This window comes from Camelus dromedarius, chromosome 29 (genome assembly GCF_036321535.1).
Source record: "Camelus dromedarius isolate mCamDro1 chromosome 29, mCamDro1.pat, whole genome shotgun sequence".
In the NCBI taxonomy this organism is placed as follows: Eukaryota; Metazoa; Chordata; class Mammalia; order Artiodactyla; family Camelidae; genus Camelus; species Camelus dromedarius.
Genome location: NC_087464.1, coordinates 8839031 through 8858559, shown reverse-complemented (window position 1 = coordinate 8858559; position 19529 = coordinate 8839031).

Sequence of the window (19529 nt, the reverse complement as noted above, 5' to 3'; positions counted from 1 at the left end):
AGGGAGGTGTAAGAGAAAGATGTTGCTGGAAACCAGTCAGAAATGGGGCAAAGACCCAGAGGTGGGAACTTATGAGCCTCAGGAACAGCAAGGAGACCACAATAGTGGATGTGCAGAGTGGGTGAGAAGGGTAGAAATTCAAATTGCAAAGGGAGTCAGGGGCAAGCAGAGAGGGATGGCGGGAGGCCCATATTAAGGCTTTGAGATATAATTACAAGCATGATGACAGGCATTTAAGAGGAAGGAGAGAGAAAAGGGGAGAAACTTCACTTTCAACCACAAACCTAAGCTTCATCATGACTGTCTTCACTCTCCCATCCCCTTCCCCAATCACAGTTCCTGTTGATTTGACTCCCTAAATATCTCTAATTCTGACGTCCTTGCTAACATTATTGAGGACTTACTAGGAAGCACTAATCAAAGAACTTTATATAATTTAAATCATCTGAGCACACAACAATCCCATGAAGCAGATACCGTTATTATCCACAATCAAAACTGAGGAAACTAAGGCACATATAACTTCAATACTTGTCCAAGGTCATGAAGCCTCTAAGTGACGGAGCCGGGATCTAAGTCTAAGCATTCTGGTCATAGCATCGCGCTCTCACCAGGAAGCCACCAGTCTCTCTGTCCTGGTGACTGTCTATTCTTCATTGAAAATCCTTCAGTAGCTTCTTAGTCCCCACAAAAAATTAAGTAGACACTTCAAGATCCTTTATAAAATGATGTCAACTCACACTTCCCACCTCATGTCTCACTTTCCCTTTAAGCAAACACTGCACCTTAGATAAACTGGGGTACTCGGTGGCCCCTAAAAACTCTTCACTGCTTCTGAGTAATGATTTTTACCCCTTCTAAGAGCCCCATTACCAGGCACCTATCTTCCTATCTGAATTCTATTCATTTCAAAGCCAAATCAACTGCAACGAAAGTGTTGATGAAGCCTTCCTAGATATTCCTACACTTCTTTGCCTTAATCAAGGCTTCATAACAAGAACTGTCTTTCTAAGTTACTCAAGCACACAGACACACAGTGTTCCCCAATTTGTACCATCTCCTTCATCATCTAATAAGATCCTTGAATTGGAGCAGCGCTATTTTTGGTTTTACCAGCCGCATGGAGCCCAGCACAGTACATGGCACAGAGAACCGTGTCTTGTATTAAATAAATTCCTCGAATGGCCTCCATCACAGCAATGCAATGTGGGTCATGGATACTCCCCCATTAATGTGTGATCATATGTCTCTCCCCTCGTTTCTCTCCAAGTTCAACTTTCAAAATGTTTTTATTTAGCTTTCAAGGGACATGTTTTGAAAAAGTCTGTTTCGGTGTCACAATTCTTCAAGAGTCCAATGGCTTATTAAATTGGTGAGCAGATGATTAATTGTGTCAAAAATGATGTGTGATGCTGAGAAGTACACATTTTGGATGAAATATACCCATTTCTAATGAACATGAAAGTCCCTTCAGGGTGAAAATAAGCCTTCTCTCTCACCATCAAAATCTTGACCTCATTCAATAAAGCAGTCAGTGCTTAAAGAAGAGGATGAAATGTGAGACGCAGGGACTTTTTAGACGTGCACTGTCTTGCTTTATACGCTGAGGCTTAAAGAGTTATGAAGTGATGCAGGCAGAGAACTTGCTTGATGAAGGGGTCCAGAAATCTGAAAAATGACTTGTTGCCGAGCGGAAAGGTCCTATAATTGAAGAGCACATTTCAGCAGCTAATGCAGTTTGTGATACTTTATAATCCTTACACATTCCAGAGCCCGGCTCTCGGAAGGTTAGACCTAAGGGATACACTTCAGAAAAGTTACATAAACAACTGTGAACCTTAGGCAGGGAAAATGTACACTTTGAACATGTTGAAACTCTCCATATTAAGTCAGTTTAGCACTTTGATTAAAGAGTTTAATCAATCACCATCCTAAGCTGTTTATTAATCACTTTATCAAGCAGTTGATGCATTGCCGGTTTTAATAGAATCCATTTATTTTGATTTCTACCTACTTCATCTTTCCAAAGGGCTTTGCGAATCAGCTGTGATAAAAAGAAGAGGGAGAGGGGGAAGGAGAGAGCAAGAGAGTGGGAGAGGGTGGTTGCCTCGAAAACCCGGCAAGAAATCTCTAACTGCACCTAAACATACTTTATTATCAACGCCCGACCAAGACTTGGCCAATTTATTATGGGGAAAAAAAGCGCTCTGGGAAGTGAATGTTTGGGTGAACCACACGGTTTAGCTCAGATAAACACAGGCCATTCATCCGCTTTCACACCTGACACCCTCATGATATACGATTCTAATAAGATTAATCTCCACCCACCCACCCTCCCCACTCCCCCCCGGTCCCCTCTTTGTTTCAACCTATTTGAGATCTTCCACTTACCTTCCTGGACATTTTCCCCACCTTGGGTTACAATTTGTGGTTCGAGTTAAAGCCCTTGGTTCCTCACTACACGGAAAACAAGATTTGTGGGAAGAAAACATTTGTTATGTGGCTTAAATTTTACTGGGAGACTTTTACAGTCCTTGTGCCTTTAGCATGAAAGGAAGTGAGACTTGGAAGGTATGCACACAGCCAGACGCATCAGGTCTGAAGGCTGCATCCTCCCCACCGTGTTCAGAACACCGTTCTTACTCTCAACGGGTCTTCCCAACCGACGCCAGGAACTAAGGGGGGAATACTGGTTATCTGCGTTTCTCTTTATTCTCTTCTCATTGCTTTAATTCATACAGATAACAAATACCATACAAATAAATATTGTAATTGTTTATTTTCTCTTTCTCTACTAAAAAAATTCTTTAAATATCTTCCTTCTCCATAGTTTTTTTCCCAAGAGGAAAACAATATCATGGGGAAACTTTTTTAATAATAGTATCATAGGCTGTGAGAGGTAAGCAAAAGTTTGGTACATCCTTATACGACAGTGCCTGTGTTAAGTATTTCCCGTATGCTGTTCCACATCGTTGTGATTACAGCCCTCAGCATCGGAATCCCCGTGTTTCAGAGCCGTGCTGTCCAATAGACACCTGAGGGTGCTGAACGCCTGCACTGTGGCAGATTCAAATTGAGATGGGATGTTTTAGAAGATGAGGGTCGTTGGTTTAATTTAAAATCCCCCGACTTACTCTATTAGAGAGACACTCTTTATTGAGGAGGCCACGTGGATTATGTAAACATTTTTACATCACTTTTTTTTATTGTTATCAAACACTGTGGGAACATTTCATTCTCTTGACATTTACCGAGCAGTTGCTATGCCTCGTAGCAGGGGGGGTAGAGATAAAAGGACAGCTCTTGCTCTCAAGGGGCTACAATCCAGTTGAGGGGAAAAGAGGGGTGGGGGGGTGGCGAGAGAGAAGGGGAGAGAGAGGAAGTGCCATGTGATATTGAAAACGACAAAGCAATGCATAAGGTGTTATGGGACCAGAACACACACACACACACACACACACACACACACACACACACACACATACCTTCTAGAACTGGGCGAAGCAAGAAGTATCCCTTGTAAGTATGCCTTGTACATTAGCATGTAGCTCTGGGAAGGGAGTTGGAAGACGGGTGGGGGAGTCGGTGGGGGAGGAGAGCCACCCCAGTTAGAGGCACTGCTCAGGCAGAGGCACGCAGGTAGAGAAGCAGCTTGCAGTGCGAAGAGACTGCAAACCTTTCAGCATAAACTGAAGACAATGACAAAACACAGAGCTGGAGAATTAGCTCCAGCTCAGGGTTTCCTCTTAGGGAGTTCTGAGTACCATGTAGAGGATTCAGATTTTTATCCTGTATCCCAAAATAAGTTACTGCAGGATTATAAGTGGAGAGAGGTGATGAGAACTGTCTTTATGATCTGTCTCTCTGGTGGGGATTTACAGAGGATGAACTTGAGGTGGACAGACTGGAGGGAGACCCACAAAACCTCGGGCAGCAATCTAGGTGAGGAAATGATAAGGATTTGGAAAGAGGTTCCAGGCTTAAGACATGGCCAGAAGAGGAAAAGAGGTCTGCTCAGATGACAGCCAGAGCGAGTCTGTTGGCTTTGGCAGCAGGGAGGTCATTTATATGAGAAAGCAGATCACAGGGCATTGATGAATCACTGGAGGTGGGCAAATGGAGAGCTTAAAACAAGCTCAGTTGAGAAGGGGAGAAAAGAAATGGATAGCAGCTGGAAAGGGGCAGATTTTTTTTTTCAAATGTATTTATTTTTTAATAAAGGCAGAGGCTTAAGAAAATATTTAGGATAAAGAGTAGGAGCCAGGAGGTGATTTCTAAAAGATTTAGCTCCTGGAAGAGAGAAAAAGGATTGCCATCAAAAGCACAGATTGGAGGTTTGCTTTCGCTGCGTCTGAGACAGAACAAAGGGACGCGGAAGCAGATGTGGATACAACTGTGCTTGTAGGCAGGAGAGAAGATTGGAGATGGTTGACAAAGGAGGTCTGATTGTCCATTGTGAAGTCAGGGGAACTGATGAGCCTAGGGAAGGTTTGTACTGGTCAATATGGGGAAGAGGTTCCAAAACAAGTTTGAGAATTGGTGGGAAGTGTTGAGAGACTGGCTGCATGGTTGCCCAAAGAGCTCAGATGTGGCTATAGGAACAGTGTGGGCAGAATGTAGCATGGTCCCAGGTTGGCAGTTGGCTTGGTGGCTTGAAGGTTGGAGCTGCCAGCCAGTAACAGGGGCTGGTGAATGAATAATTTAGATGACCAACATGGGATTCCATCTGGACTTGGAAGGAAGAGAAACCAAACAGTGGTGAACGAATTAAAGAAATGAGAAGGGTAGAGAGACGGGGCATTCTAATGATTTTAAAGAGCACCTATTGCTGATTTCTTTCACTTTAAATTCCATAAGTGGTTACTCCGAGTTTTCTATAGAGGAAGCCACAAAAAAGAGTGGCATTAGATTTTGGCAATCTTGAGTTTAGGGATTATGATGTTTGTTTTTTTGTTCATCTAGTAAAACACATGGGTGTTAAATACGTATGAAAGAAACAGAACCTAGACTTGTGTGTTTGGCAATCTGTTTTACAAGTTCATACAGGTCACACTATTATGGATAGGATGAGGAACAATATGCATAGAAATATGAAAATGCAATGATAATTAATTTTATTATTTAAATGTCATGTGAATCAATTATTTTCTACTAATACGTTAGAGTTGACCTCTGCTACTCTACGACTTGGACGAGGCAATTGACCTCTGTGAGCCTTTCCGGGACCCTCAGAAGGAAGGAGGCAATTTGTTCCTGTGGCTTTACAGTAAGTGGAGATGGCTGTCCCAGCTCCTGTTCCTTGGTGCACTGAGGGGTGTGGACAGCAGTGATAGGATTTGCCTGATCCTGGTGTACCAGTAGGTACTTCAAGCTCCCATGCACAAGAATGCTCAATAAATCTTTATCAGACAAATGAATCAAGGAGTATGAGATGAAATAATTGCATTAGCTGATTTATGAGAACCATTCTAGCTCAGGTGTCTCTGGTGGATGATCATGGAGTCCTCAAATAGCTCCGTGATAGATCACCAAGATTATATCCATTCTCTTTAACCTGACCATCCTAACCTGGGGATCACTAAGAAATCTGAAACACTGTTAGGGATGGGATGTTAACCCTAGAGGACTTGACATCTTTCTTTCTAATTTATTGTTTCTCTCTCTTTCATCATTTTTTGGTAAGCCTCTAGCCCATCTCTATCATCATTCATCCTCTGTTCACCAAATTTTGCTCTTTTCTCCCAAACAGATAGCACTCAACTCTCATGGCACGAGACACAACACAAAGTCTCACCCAGTTGTGCTGCCTGCTCCAAATCCAAGATGTCCCTGTGATGCACAGCCCCCTTTATCAGGCATAGAAATAGCTCTCGTGGTCTAGTGACATATAAATTAAAAAGAAAGTGACCTGATCCCTTAAACTGTACACCCACCCCAAGACACAGAGCAAAGAAAGGACAGCAAGTATTCTGTAGTCTAGAGCACCTCCAACATCCCACTGGGCAGACATTGTGAGAACCCCCTTCCCTGGGGCAAATGGTTTCCTTGGCTACGCCTGGCTCCGCTGCCTGTGAGGAGCTCGCTTTCCCATTGCTCTCTGTGGTCCCTGCTCCACCCTGTGAGAACTTCCTCCTTGTCTAGTCTCCTCCTAAGTCATGTCTGAACTGGGCCTTGAGGAAGCTGGCTTTCTTTAGGTGACACACCTTTTGTTGCCTACTTTCCGTCCAAGGATTGTTTGAAAGCTCTTTTAAACATCTCCAGTCTTTTTAGGCCAAACTTGTGGTTTCTTTGGCAACACAATTCCTTTCGAAACTTAGCAGGTTCTGATGGATTTGTTTCTTATCAGTTCTATGTACCAAAAACCACAACCAATGTTCCTTCTAGATTGTGTCTCATGTATGTCTTATTTCTTTGTGTGAACTGTCAAATGTATCTTAATTTACTGATGACTGCCTTAATTAGGAAGACCACACCCTTCATCTGATCTATCCTTCAAGGCTGAGACACTGTCAACTGGGAAATCTAACCAGGTCACGGTCCCTGTAAACCTTTCTTAATTGAAGAATTTCCTCTTCAGGGTCTAGATACTGTTGGCCTTTCTGACCCTACAAGTCTTCCTATATTTGGACTTTCTCTATTCCTTTTCACTTTTGTTTACAAAGCAGTCAGTACTTTGTAGAGTTCATTTCCTTTATCAAATGTCTAACCAAACGCAACCAGTAACACACACAAAGAGCAGTAATACTATTTTCTGACTTCTTCCAGCAGAGTCACACGCTCAGGAAGCACACAATCTTCCTTCCAAGTTAGAGCATCTCTATTTTACAAAATATCTTGCCACTGCCTAACATAGCATACCAGCTCTCCATTCAGTTATATCCTGTTCTTCACCAACTTCCTGCTAAGCCAATGTGATAAAGTTGAAGATTTTATTTGACAGTTCTGTAATACAAAGAGTCATATTCCATATTAAGATGAACTATATGAAAAAAAAATCTGAAGGCTAAATAGATTGTAATACACTAAATGTTGATTACTTTCTCTTGGCAGTCCAATGTGGTTAGTTAAGGGGGGATTTCTCCAAGTAGTTATTCAAAGACCCAAAACTCCTTCCATCTTATAATTCTGCCATTGTCAACTCATGGCTTCCAAGTACCCCATGGGAGGGAAAGCTTTATCATGGAGAGTCTCAGGTGGATTGACAGCAGACCTGGAAGTGGTGAACATCACTTCTGCTCTCATTTCATTGGCCAGAACTCTGTCCCATGGTCTCAAGCCAACCCAAAGAAGTCTGGGAAATGCAGTTTAACCCATGTGCCCAGGAAGGGGAAATGCTTTGTAGTTAGTCTCTGCCACACATAGGATCAATTAAATTTCTGCTTTGCCATAAATTGAATATAATTGCTACCAGAAACAGCTGAAAAGGTGTAAATACTATATTGTTTCCTTTTGATAAGGTACCAAATCATTTGGTTCTTTCCCCAAGCTAATTAATTCAACCTTTGTTTGGTAGCTCAAGGATTCGCCAAACTTTTCTCTGTGATTTAGTGGAGCTAAGAGTTGAAGACTTTAAAATGTTAACCACTTCTCTAATTTCACAGTGAAGTAGCTTTTTTATTTTTTAATTCCAAATGTTGGGTTGTAGGGAATGAAAGTGTTTCATTGTTACAAAGACTAAATATCCTCTCATTATCCACTCATTTATTTACTCTCTCACTTAACATATGTTTGTCCAGTCCTTAAAAGGTGCACTGTGCTCAGTGCACACGCTATCTTTTTATTATCAGAGTTGATAATTCTTATTATTCAGTCTGCACATATTTATGGACCACTAAGCAGTGCTAGGGACCAGAGAGACCAAGATAAATGTCACATTCCTATCCTGAAAGGGCCTTAGGTTAGGCAGGTGACCAGCAGGTAAGCCAGGGTTCTCATCAGCTTAAAGCGCTGTGATAAGGCCACATCCTGGAGCCCAGCCTAGGAAAGGTGTGGGGGCAGCTACAACAAGGAAGTCGGTGACAATCAGGCTCAGCCTTCATAGGCAACTAGGTGTTCACTGAGGAAAGGAAAAGAAAGGAGAGGAGTTTCAGAAAGAGGACCTGCACACAAAAGCACTGAGGGGAGAGGATACTGGAAAGAAGGCAGGAGGTGAACAGGGGAGGAGGAAGTCCCGAAAGGCTTGCCAAAATATGAGGCTGCAAGTGAACATGAGAGCCTGGTCGTGAGGAACCATAGATGTCTACTTAAGGAATTCAAACGTAAATCTGAAGGTCAGTAATATGTTAAAGTTATAGGAACCTTTGCCTTGGAAATGATACAAATATAGATAACAAAGTAGCAGACATCTTCTGAGATCTTATGGTTTCAGGCTCTGTTATAACAGCTTCATACATTGTGAGCTACACACACGTCACAAAAACTTTGGGAGGATGGTGACAGTCTTGTATTTGTTTTATCGCTGAGGGACTGAAACCCAGAGAGTTTCCATAATTCATCTGAGGTCACACAGCTCATAAACCTGGGAGGTAACAATAACGACCCACATAAAGTATCAGCAGAGAATTATGACAGCTCCTGATTATGAATATATTGGTGTGTGAGTGTGTGTCTGTGTGTGTTTCTCCTTGAGAAAACACAATGCATGGAGATTAGCTTCCTTCCCCCAAAGACCTCACAACCCCTAGGTGGTACAGAGGGGGTTTCAATCCAGGTGTGTCCCTGCCAAGCTGTCATATCCATCCATCTCCTCTCCCACTCCAAGCCTGCGGGGGTGGAAAATCAGGTGATGAACTAAAAATTAAGAGACTCCCTCTCCTTCCAGTCTGTCTGCGTGACCACCCACTAGCCTGAGCTCCAGCCACGTATCTTCTCTGGGCTTCAGTCTCTTCCTCTGTTAAGTCTAAGGTGTTGAACAAAGTCTATTGCAAGGTCCTTTGAGTTGTACACTATTCCATGTTCTCTTTGGAAGCCTGGTCCGCAAGAGGAAAGGCTGGTGCTTAGCATGTGCATCTGGCCAGGGAGGAAAGGGGGGGCCCAGCCAGAGATGCCAGCAACCATCCTGCCTTTATGCCCACAGCTGCCTTAGACCATGACTGTCAGGGTCAGGAGTTAAAGGCTTGACTCCATACCTCCTCCTCTCTTTTCCATGCCTTCCCTTCTCTCCATCACTCTCAGGTTACAGGTGGTGGCGGGTTACTGCCTCTGAGCTCTCCTGTCACCCAGGCCTGGGGTCTGCACAGCTGGGTCACTCATCTTCCAACAATAAATCCTCTTCCGACTGGCTCACCGCTGGTGCAGCGCAGTGACAGGGGCTCCAAGTGGCAATTCCAGAAATATTCATTACAGCTGAACAAGGCAGCTGAGCGGCTGGATTCCAGGCTCCCTGGGCGAGGGATCTGTGGCCCAGCTGCGAAAGCCCTTTCCAGGCGACTATCAATTGGAAGGGAATGCCCATCCAGCTGAATTGAGGGGGATCCAGAAATGCTAATTAAGCAGGGGACACGGCTGTAAAGCAGCCGCTTTCCACCTCCCTAGAACTAGTGGCAGAGGCTTCGGGAGCTGGAGAGCTGGAAACGTGTGTCTGTTACAGCAGTTTTTTTGCTTTCATTTTATATTCAGCATTCAGGGTAAATAGAGCACTTCTGTTGCCTCGTTCTCTTTCTTCCTTCCTTCTTTCCATCTTTCCTTCCTTCCTTCCTTATTCCTTCTTTTTCTTCCTCTTCCCTTTCCCCCCTCTCTCCTGACTTCTTCTCTTTCGTGTTATTTCAAGCCATCTGTGAAAGATGGCACTCTGACAGCATTCAGGGAGCATCTGAAGTTTTTTAAGATTTCCCTGGAAGACTCAGAGCTGAGATGGGGCTTCTGTCAAAACCCATCTTTTAGGCAGTGCCTGCAGATCCGAGTTCAAATTCATTTCCTGAGGTTGGTCAGCCCTGGAGCTAGCATCATCTTTGAAAATAACTGGACAAAACAGAGAGGAAGAAGTCCATAGAGCGTTTTCAATGACCAGAACTGCTGCTGAACTGGCACAGGGACATGGCCTGGGAATGACTAGTGCTCGGTTTTAGGCTCTTGATCCATCACTTCTTAAGTGTGTAAGTGTCTGTTTCCCTGCCTCCCTAGAAACAGTGACTATTATGAACCGCTAACATTTTTGGCCATCTGGTGGACAAAAAAAAAATGCTATCTCACTGTCTCAACTTGCATTTCCTGATCACTAATGAAGTTAAACCCTTTTTGAAAAAATATATTATAAGCCAGTTTTCTTTCCCTACATTTTTTTTTCTATTAATATCCTGTGCTCATTTTTTTCTAGGAACTTGCACAAGAGTTTAGCAGAGTAAGAGGAAGCATTGTCACATTTTGTTAATAGTATGAAGGAGGGTGGTTTTTGGAAAAACTGTAGAAGCGGGGTGGGGGGGGACTGAAGGAAAACTGTGTTAGGAGACGTTTAAATTAATTCAGAAAAAAATTTGTTTTTGCTGGAGAATCGAGATTGCCTAGGATGATGGAAATGTAGGATTGGACAAGCTTAAACAAATAGGAATCAGTTTGTCTCACAAGACGCCCAATGTTAGGTGGCTGCCTTGGGCTTGCTTCATTACTTCAATGATATTGTGACCAGGAAAGGGACAGTGATTGGGGCCTTCTTCTCAAGCTTACAGCCTCACGAATACAAGTTTGAGGCTGAAACTCCAGCCATCACACCTTCATTTTCGTAAGAGAAAGGAAAAAGATGGGCCTGTAGATGGAAAGCAAGGACTTTTCCTCGGAGTCAAAAAATGGTGTCATACGATCATAGCTAGTTGAGAAGTTGGTAGGGAGGGTGTGTGTTGGGTGAGTGTATGATGAGGAAAATGGGCACCTTTGAGACAAATGAGGTTTCTAGGATTGGAGACGGGGTGATTTTTGTTCATCAAGGAAACATAAGAGAAGGAATAGATTGGTGTATTTTGAGGGCCGCCATATATCACGGCACTTGGAAATACGGATCTGAGTTTGGTGGAGAGCTTGGTATACAAAGAACAGACATGGGAGTTATTCAGGCTAGAGACCAGAAAGTAGGGTGGAGAGAAAGGGCAGAGGGTCAAGAATAAAAAATGAAAAAAGTTTCAGATGCTTTTTTACATCTGTTAATTTTCTTGAATTAAATTCTCAGAATTGAAGAGTAGATTTGAAATTGCCCAATTGCTTTTTTTCCAGCGTTGCATTGCTTTTTACAGCTTATTAATTTGCGAATAATAGACTCAGGCACTTTTGCACCGAGGATAAAACTTTCAGGGCTTATAAAGCAGCTCTTAGATCAATAGAAGACTCCACTCTCCAGGATTTTTTTTTTTTTTTTTTTTTCCTCTCTCTGTCTCTCTCACTAGCTCTTCCCTGGTAACTATTCTGATTATGCATTTAAATAAAAGGGTAGTAAAAACGAATTCCCTGATACATTTAAGTGCCCTGAGGGATAGGAATATGCAGCAAGAAGTGTGATATGTAAAGTGTCTGCTCCTGTGTGGCTGCACGTGTGAAGGGACACGCGGTCGCCCTCCGCCGAGCCTTTGTACTGGGCTTCAAAGTCATAATGCTGCGGCTCAAAGGCTCTACCCTTTCCTGAAACTCCAGTGTGAAAGTACTTTGATAGCTGAGTTGGTGTTTTAAAATGTTGGTTCTGGTAATGCGCTCTTCTGAATGGCTTTTCCATTCCATAATCTCCTATTCAGAATACAAATGGAATACATAAATATTAAAATGGGAAGTTTGCTTTTGCTGAATTCTGAATGCTGCAGACACTGAAATTGTCAGTTGTGATGAGGCAGTGAAAGCATAAATAGCTAACAGGGATTAGGCACCAACTCTGGTGCTAAGTGCTTTAAATGCAGGACCTTTTGCGACATCCATAAGCGTCCTACATAGTCGATACACTTATTATACCCATTTAATACAGGAGGGAAAGATTGCTTACACAAATTACGTGTTGTACCCTGTGTGTTAACCACAGTGGTAAAGAACAATCTACTTTGGTTTGATAGGTAGGTGTTGATAAGAAGCAAAAGCATCGAAGTTCCCAGGATAATAACAAAAAAGAAATGTCCCTGATGGAATAGGCAGATGGAACTTGCCACAGACACTGGGGCCAATGGGCTGGGTGGCAATACCTGAGTTGTATTTCTACGATCTAATATGGGCCGTGGTTGCTTTCATTCTTCTGTGAGGAAGCACTAGCGAAAAAAAAAAAAAAAAAAAATTGGGGGCTGAGAGTTGGAAGTGAAAAAAAAAGTTATTGTAAATTCAGGGGGAAAAAAACATTTACATAATTTCCAACTTTTCCAATTTTGTTACAGTGAGAATAAGTAATAACAATTTAAAACACAGTACGTTGAAAAAAAAATGAAACATGGCCCCGGTATATAACACAATTCAAAAACTGTTGCATAAAGCTTTTGGAACTTCCTTGGCAAATCTACAGCAATTATATCTTAAGAAGTATTTGTAAACTCTAGTAATTACCTAAACAAAGACAAGTAAAAGACACACGAGCTATATTATTATAGAAAAGCAGGTGTGCCATTGAAATAAGGAAACTATTTGAAAAGTGCCTTCACATCCTTAGAGGAATCCTCTACACAGGGGCTCTGCTTCAACTCAGGGCAATATTTCAGCTCTCGTGTTTTGGACAATTTCTCCAAACAAATTGAATTTTCAGAATGGATTTACAGTTTTTGTTCCCCCTGGGGCAGGCTGGAGGGGATTTGGGTCTAGAGTGGAAGGTGGCACATAAAGAAGAAAAAAAAAAAAAAAAAAAAAGAAAAGCTTCATTTTTTTCTGTTCAATTTTGACTTAAAAAAAAAAAGACTGAATCTGGAACAGCTGTGAAGAATTGGTTGGGTTTGGTTTACATGTATGGAGTCTGGGGATTTGAGTCTACTTTTTAGATTGATAGAAACTCCTCCAAAGGCAGGGTCTTACGTTCCCCTGGGGTCCCCGCATTTCTGGTTCATCTTTTCTGTCTACCATCTTTTATGAAGACTTTATTATTGCCAGCTCTGTGCAAGGTGCTGGAGATGGAAGGAAGAGGAGGAAGAAGTATGAGGGGTCAGATGTAGATAAAAGGTACTGAAGTGAAACCAGCAAGGAAGGAGTAATCCCTTCCGCCTGAGGACAGAATATTTACTTATGTGCCAAGCCCCGTGCTGAGCTGGCGGACATACTAATTGTCAAAATGGACTTGATCTTGTCCTCATCAATTTAGTACATGTCTTTGAATCATTTTTCATTGATTTGAGTTTGCCTCAATTTCCTGCCCTTCTTACAACACTTACAATACTTCGCAAGACCTCATGGTCCATCCTTCAGATCCCTTGAAGGGAAACTTACACTCTCAACTTATTGACAAGTAGATCCCATTAAGGAGATTCTGCAGGATCTGTTATCGACTTTATAGTAGATAATATGAGGAAAATGTGGTTTTCAAGGTGATAGTAAAAATGATTTTAGTGTGATTAGAAATACTTTCTAACAGAGGATGCCAATAATATTTTGATCAATAAAAGATTTTGATAAAATTGTCAATGATTTTATAAAGATCATTGAAGTAAATTGTATTGTCTTTTCAAAAGACAACATAGGTGAGAAAGGTATTGGACTGGCATGTCCATACATTTTTGTTAAGACATCATGTTATATGACACAAACAGAACAACTGTATGAAGGATTAAGAATAATACAGAGATATGTACTTGGGTTGGAGAAGGAGTGGACGTCTCCCAGAAGAAAGAAGAGAGAGACTGAAGAAGGCAGATATCATATATTGGGTGATATTAAAACAGAATTTTTAAAAGAGTATTAAATAAAATTTTAGATCCTTTACACAGAGAAGAAAAAAAAAACCTTTTTCCTTGATAAAGTAAGTTTGGAAAGCATTACAAATACATCATATACTGGTAGAACACATTTCATATCAGCATTTTGAAGACTCCGAGAAGTCATGTAAGGGGGAAAAAATCTATTAATGTTGTTTAACCTCCATTTCCCAAATTTACATGACAGTAGAATACATTTTTATCCCTTTCATTTGTTATTAAAACTGGTCTTGCTGAACACACTTTCAAAAACATACATTTTGAATGTCCTAGAGGGGGGCAGACATTAAGAATTAATTTCTAAAACAAAAGAAATAAGTTAAGAATACATCTAGTTGAGAAAAAAAGTTGAACAAATGTACATGGCTGGTGTAGGAAAGTTGACAATATGTTCCTGCTAAAGTGGAGGGAATTGAAAGCGATATGAAATCATATAAAGAGTTAATGATATTTCACTCGGGGTGTAAACAAAAGATGTCACAGAGCGTAAATAAAAGGTGCACTGCTTACAAAGTGGTAAAGCATTTTTGTAATTATAAAGTGTTTCCACCGCTGATGCCCTTGGAGTGTGAAGAGGTTTTCAATCTTTTACGAATTCCTATGTCTAAACTGAAATGAGGTACAAAGCCCTACCCACTCTGAACCAGCAACAGTAACGAAGCCACTCGAGAAGTCGGGCGCCTCGCTAGGGGCGGCCCCTGGCCCGCCATCTTGCTCAAAGACTGCAGACAGCACCGCCTGGAGAACTCGGCCAGGAGCTCCGTGTGCCAACGGTACCATGCTGGCCTGTGTGAGTCTGGGCTTTTTGTTGACTCAAGGCATCTGGAGATTTTGTTCTGCCTGAGTTGGAGGACTTACTGATGACTTTCAGCTCCGTGTTTCTGAAGACAAGTAGATAGAGGCTGCTAAACAGATATTAACAGCTTGGTGGCATAATAGTAGCATTGAGAGGTAGCATTTATTGAACTCACTATGTGTGAGGCATTGTTCCATATGTCGATTATCTCATTTCATTTTTATTATTTTTTGCGGGGCAAGTCCTATTGTTTCCATTTTACAGAAGAGATTATTGAGGTTTACGGAGCAGAAGTGCTTGCCCAAGACCACACAGCAGGTTTGTGAGGGAGCTATGATTTGAACCAAGTCTTCTGACTACCTTTAGACTCGATCTGGGAGTTCTGAGGAGAGCAATCATAGCTTTAGTTCCATCAGCATGCAGACCTTTGACTGCGGTGGGAGGCCACGCTGACCTCAGCATGGCCTGTGCGTTATCTCCTTGAGGAAAGGTGATGCTAGCTCAGTCGCTATGGGATTAACTCATGGGTGAAGCTCTCAAGAATACTGACCCTTTAAAGAAAAAAGAAGAAAAAAGAAAGAAGCCTGATTCTCTACTGGGAAAGGAGCATGAGAGTCAAGTTGGTTAGTCTCCATTGAGGGCTTGTGGATGTAGCAGGGCTGGAGGTAGATAAGACCTGACAATCTCACAAGTGATTGGACCCAAGACCTAAGTGGAACCTAACAGACTTTTGGTTTAAATGAGCCATCTCCTGCGCCGGAGTCTGGAATGGATGTGAAGTTTTAGTTTTTCCCTCTCTGATGTTAGGCTAGACCGTACAGTAGTAGCAGAAGTAGACCGCAGGGTGTGTTTTAAAATTGAGACACAAACAAGCCATCCATCCAACATGTTGGGGATGATATGTGGGACAAAAGGGTGCCCTGTTGAATCCTTGATGGCCGTTTCTTACAAGGCTTCAGATAAAACTGTTTATTACACCACCCTGAGGGCACCATTCATAATCCACCCACCGTACAAGGTGGCCCTGGTACTGACATGGTCATAACAGCATTCTGGAACGGAACAGGACAAAGGAAAGATGAGTCATTTCCTTCTCCTCTCACGGCTCTCATCTGTGTAGCAGCTGGCAAGCAATTTCCAGAATTCTGTAATCTCTCAAATGATTTTAATAGCCCTTTTGGGGTGGGAGAAGGGGAGATCCAGTTTTTAACAATTGATTTTTTTTTTTTTTTTTTTTTTTTTTTTTGCATTCAAGATGACATGGCAGAATGGGATGAACCAACAAATTCAGCCTCAACAGTTTGGCATCTGATTAAATTCCATTTTACAAATGTCCCCACTGGAAACCAGAATTCTGGGCAGAAGGGGGTGAATCTTATCCCAGAAAACTCTGATATCAATTATGTTTTGAATACAATCTGTATATTTGGGAAAGAAATCACCAGAAGATGATAGAATTTCAGCCTCGATTGACTGGATCACTCTAAAGTTAAGTTTTATGTAGTCCGTACTTTGAGAAGCTGTTGCTTAGAGCAAAACCAGGACTCTTTGAGAAACATTTAAAAGACAACTCGATTTGAGTCCGCTCCTGTCTCTTTTCCCAGACTGCTACATGTGGCCTCCTACATTTAAAATGAGACGTCCTCAGACTATCCTAATCACATTGTCAGTCCGACAGTCATCTCTGAAAGGGCCGCCTTCACCTTTAAGGATGCATATACAATAGTGATATGTAAGCAGCTCAAAGACTCAATACCCCTTTTTTCTGCAAAGCAAGGCTGGGTTAGGAAAAAATCAATATGTTGGAAGTAAAGGTCAGGCTGGGAAAAGTGGCATGAAACAGAACTAAGGGAACAATATCCTTCATGAAGACTGTTTGAAGTTTCCTTTACCCTTGTGCTGGCTTCAGAGCAAATATATTTCATCCAAGAATAGAAGGCTGCATTCTTGAGAAAAAGTCATATTTTAAATATTTATCTATTCGACAGCATCCTTATTGCATATTATCTTTGTCCTATTGACTAATACTCGAAAAGAATAGTGTACACTTTGAAGTGCACGTTGCATGTGAATTGGAGTTGCCAGATTTTTTTTTTCTTTCCTTTCTTGTGAGCAATGGGATTCGAACACACATATGCATTTGCCTACCTTTTTTGAACGGTTCTCAATTTACTTTTTCAAGTGCGCCAGATGCACTGCTACAGTCCTTAAAAGGGTCAGGACCATCTCCTTATTTCCCCACTCTCTACACTTACTGCTTGGGTATAGCTTTAAAGTAGCCCATGAACCCTTTTCATTCTTGCAACACATTTACCCACAATTAACAATCAAGCCGTCTTCCCTTCATTCAGGCGTCCATTCTCCCTGGCCTCATTTTCCCTGCCTCTCTCTTGATCTACCATTGTGCCGAGAGCTGTTTGTGCCACCTCAATCTGCCCCCCTCACCAGCCGCGCAAGGATGGGGGGAGGAAGAAAGCTCCCGGCATTCAGATGCTGAATAGCAAATTGCTCTGGAGTGTCCTTGCTTCCCCCCCGACTCCCCCTCCTTTCCTCGGGAAGGACAAGGGGGTCGCTGAAAGCAACCATACATTTTGTTCAGTGCTCTTGAAAACAAGCGTTTCACACCTGAAGCCTTTCACAGCAGCCCAGAAGCACCCCTTCAAACCACTTAATTGCCAATTGCTTCAGAGCTCCTTGTAAAAGTCCATTATGTCAGCCAGCTCCATGGCGGAGACAAAGTATGCGAAATGAAAGGGTCCTCCTTCTTCCAGGGCCAATGCGGCGTTAAATATCCCCAGATCACGGGTTTTCTTGTTGTTAAGCGGCTGTGATTGGCTCCCGTTGGAGGTATGCACAGAAACCTTCTAGCATTATTCGAAAACGAAGGATGCAATTTTCCTTGGGTCTTTGTCAAATTAAGGTGAAAAAAAAAAAAAAATAGAAAGAGGTACCAGAGATATCCAAGAAAGGACCTTCACATACTCATTTGCTGTGCCTGGAGCTGCGGTGGGGGATGGGGCAGGATGAGACGCACCTAGAATAGTCCACCTCTCAAAGCTGAGTAGTCTTCTGTTTTGTTTTAGGTTTTTTTTTTTTTTTTTTTTTTTCCTCCCATTAGGTTGAAAAAATAAAGTGTGTGCAAATTCTCAAAGTTAAGAGGCTCTATCCTTGAAGTCGAAAGAAACTCGCAGTAAGAAATTCCACACCAAGAGAATGCTCACCTGGAAGACAACGAAACCGAACGCTTCTTCACTGGAGAACTGTCTCAAAGTCGCAGCTGTGGAAATTGATTTTCAAATGACTTGGCTCTTTTGGAGGCCTCCCTCCCCTCCTCACTCCCATCTTTATTACAACTAACAGCAACACAATCAATCTGATGGAGAAGAACCCCTGGTAAGCATCTGAGTCATGAATGAAATGTTCTTGGAGAAATATGTCTCTTGTAGTCAAGGCTTCTCACTAACTGTTAGGGAAATGCGGCCGTCCAGGTGAGAGAGACAGACTAATAAAATACGACCCAGGGAGAAAGCCACTACGATGATGGAGGTGTGGGGTCCATCTGTTAGGACAATTCAAGGTATGTTTTTAATAGACACTCGGGGTTCCGGGGCTCCCAGTGCTGTTCCCCTGGCACTTTGAAAACCACGGGCCTGATACTGGAGGAGTTTGAATAACATGTAGGCACGTCTTCCAGTCTCTAGGATGGTGTGTGTTTTTCAGATGCACCTTTGTTCTGCTTTGAAAGAGTTCTCGTTTTCTCTGATACTTCAGCACTGAGATTCCTTGGAGAAATCAATGTTTTCCTTCCTGTAAAGAGCTGAGTAGAAAGTGGAGTATGAGAGCAGAAGGAAATGTGTGTCTTTATTCTAATGAAACCTGTAAGAGTTGGCTTCTATTGGGAGCCAAAATACTCCTGTGACTGTGGGGATGGAAGGACTGTCTTCCTTATCGTGTGTAAGCTTCCTCTGAATGAATGAGCTTCATCCCACTGAATGAACACTCCCTGGACAACCTGATTCTTCTGTTTTCTTTATTAGTTCCTACTTCTTTCTCCGAATCGCCATACAACTCACACCTGCCACTGCTGGCCAAACCACCTGGTCCAAGCTTGTTCTTGTGACTTCTGAGGCTAAATCACCAGGATTTCTCTCCTTCCTGCCATGATGAGTCTTTAATTGTTTTGGCCATGGCCCGCAATACATAGACAGTAATTGTGCCGTGTTTCAGACTTGCGGTGATTGAGAACCTTGCGCAATTAGAGATGCTCTAGGTTCTTGTTGGCCTGTCCATATCCAAGGATCGTTATAAACAGTGGGGCTCATGTCAGAGGTCCTATACCTCATATTGCAAGAAAGGTTCCCCAACCACTGAGCTTTATTAAGGATCACATATGTGAAATCCATTCTGTAGTAAGCACTCAACTTACAGTAAGAAAGAATCATTTTTGCCCGTGATTATTTGCTTCTCTTACTGTCCTTCCTCTTGGCTTCTTTTCTTTATGTTTCTTTGCTTAAGTTGCTTCTTTTCTCATTGCTTATCAGGTTGCTCTGCAGAAAAATTAAGAATATGAAAATGAATATATGTATATTCATGTATGACTGAGAAATTGCGCTGTACATCAGAAACTGACACGTTGTAAACTGACTATATAACTCAATAATTAAAAAAAAAATTTCCAACAGATGAATTTATTTCATTAATCATGTAGCAGACTTACGTTGTAGGATGTATAATGCATTTCCATTAGACCTTGTGATAATTTTAATGCCACCATGAATTTTTTTTTAAACACTAAAGTAGTAAATGAGAGGAAAGCAATGTGGGCAGTGTCCTGCTCATCTGTATCCCCTCCATCTCCAAAGCTCATGAAGTAGGGGATG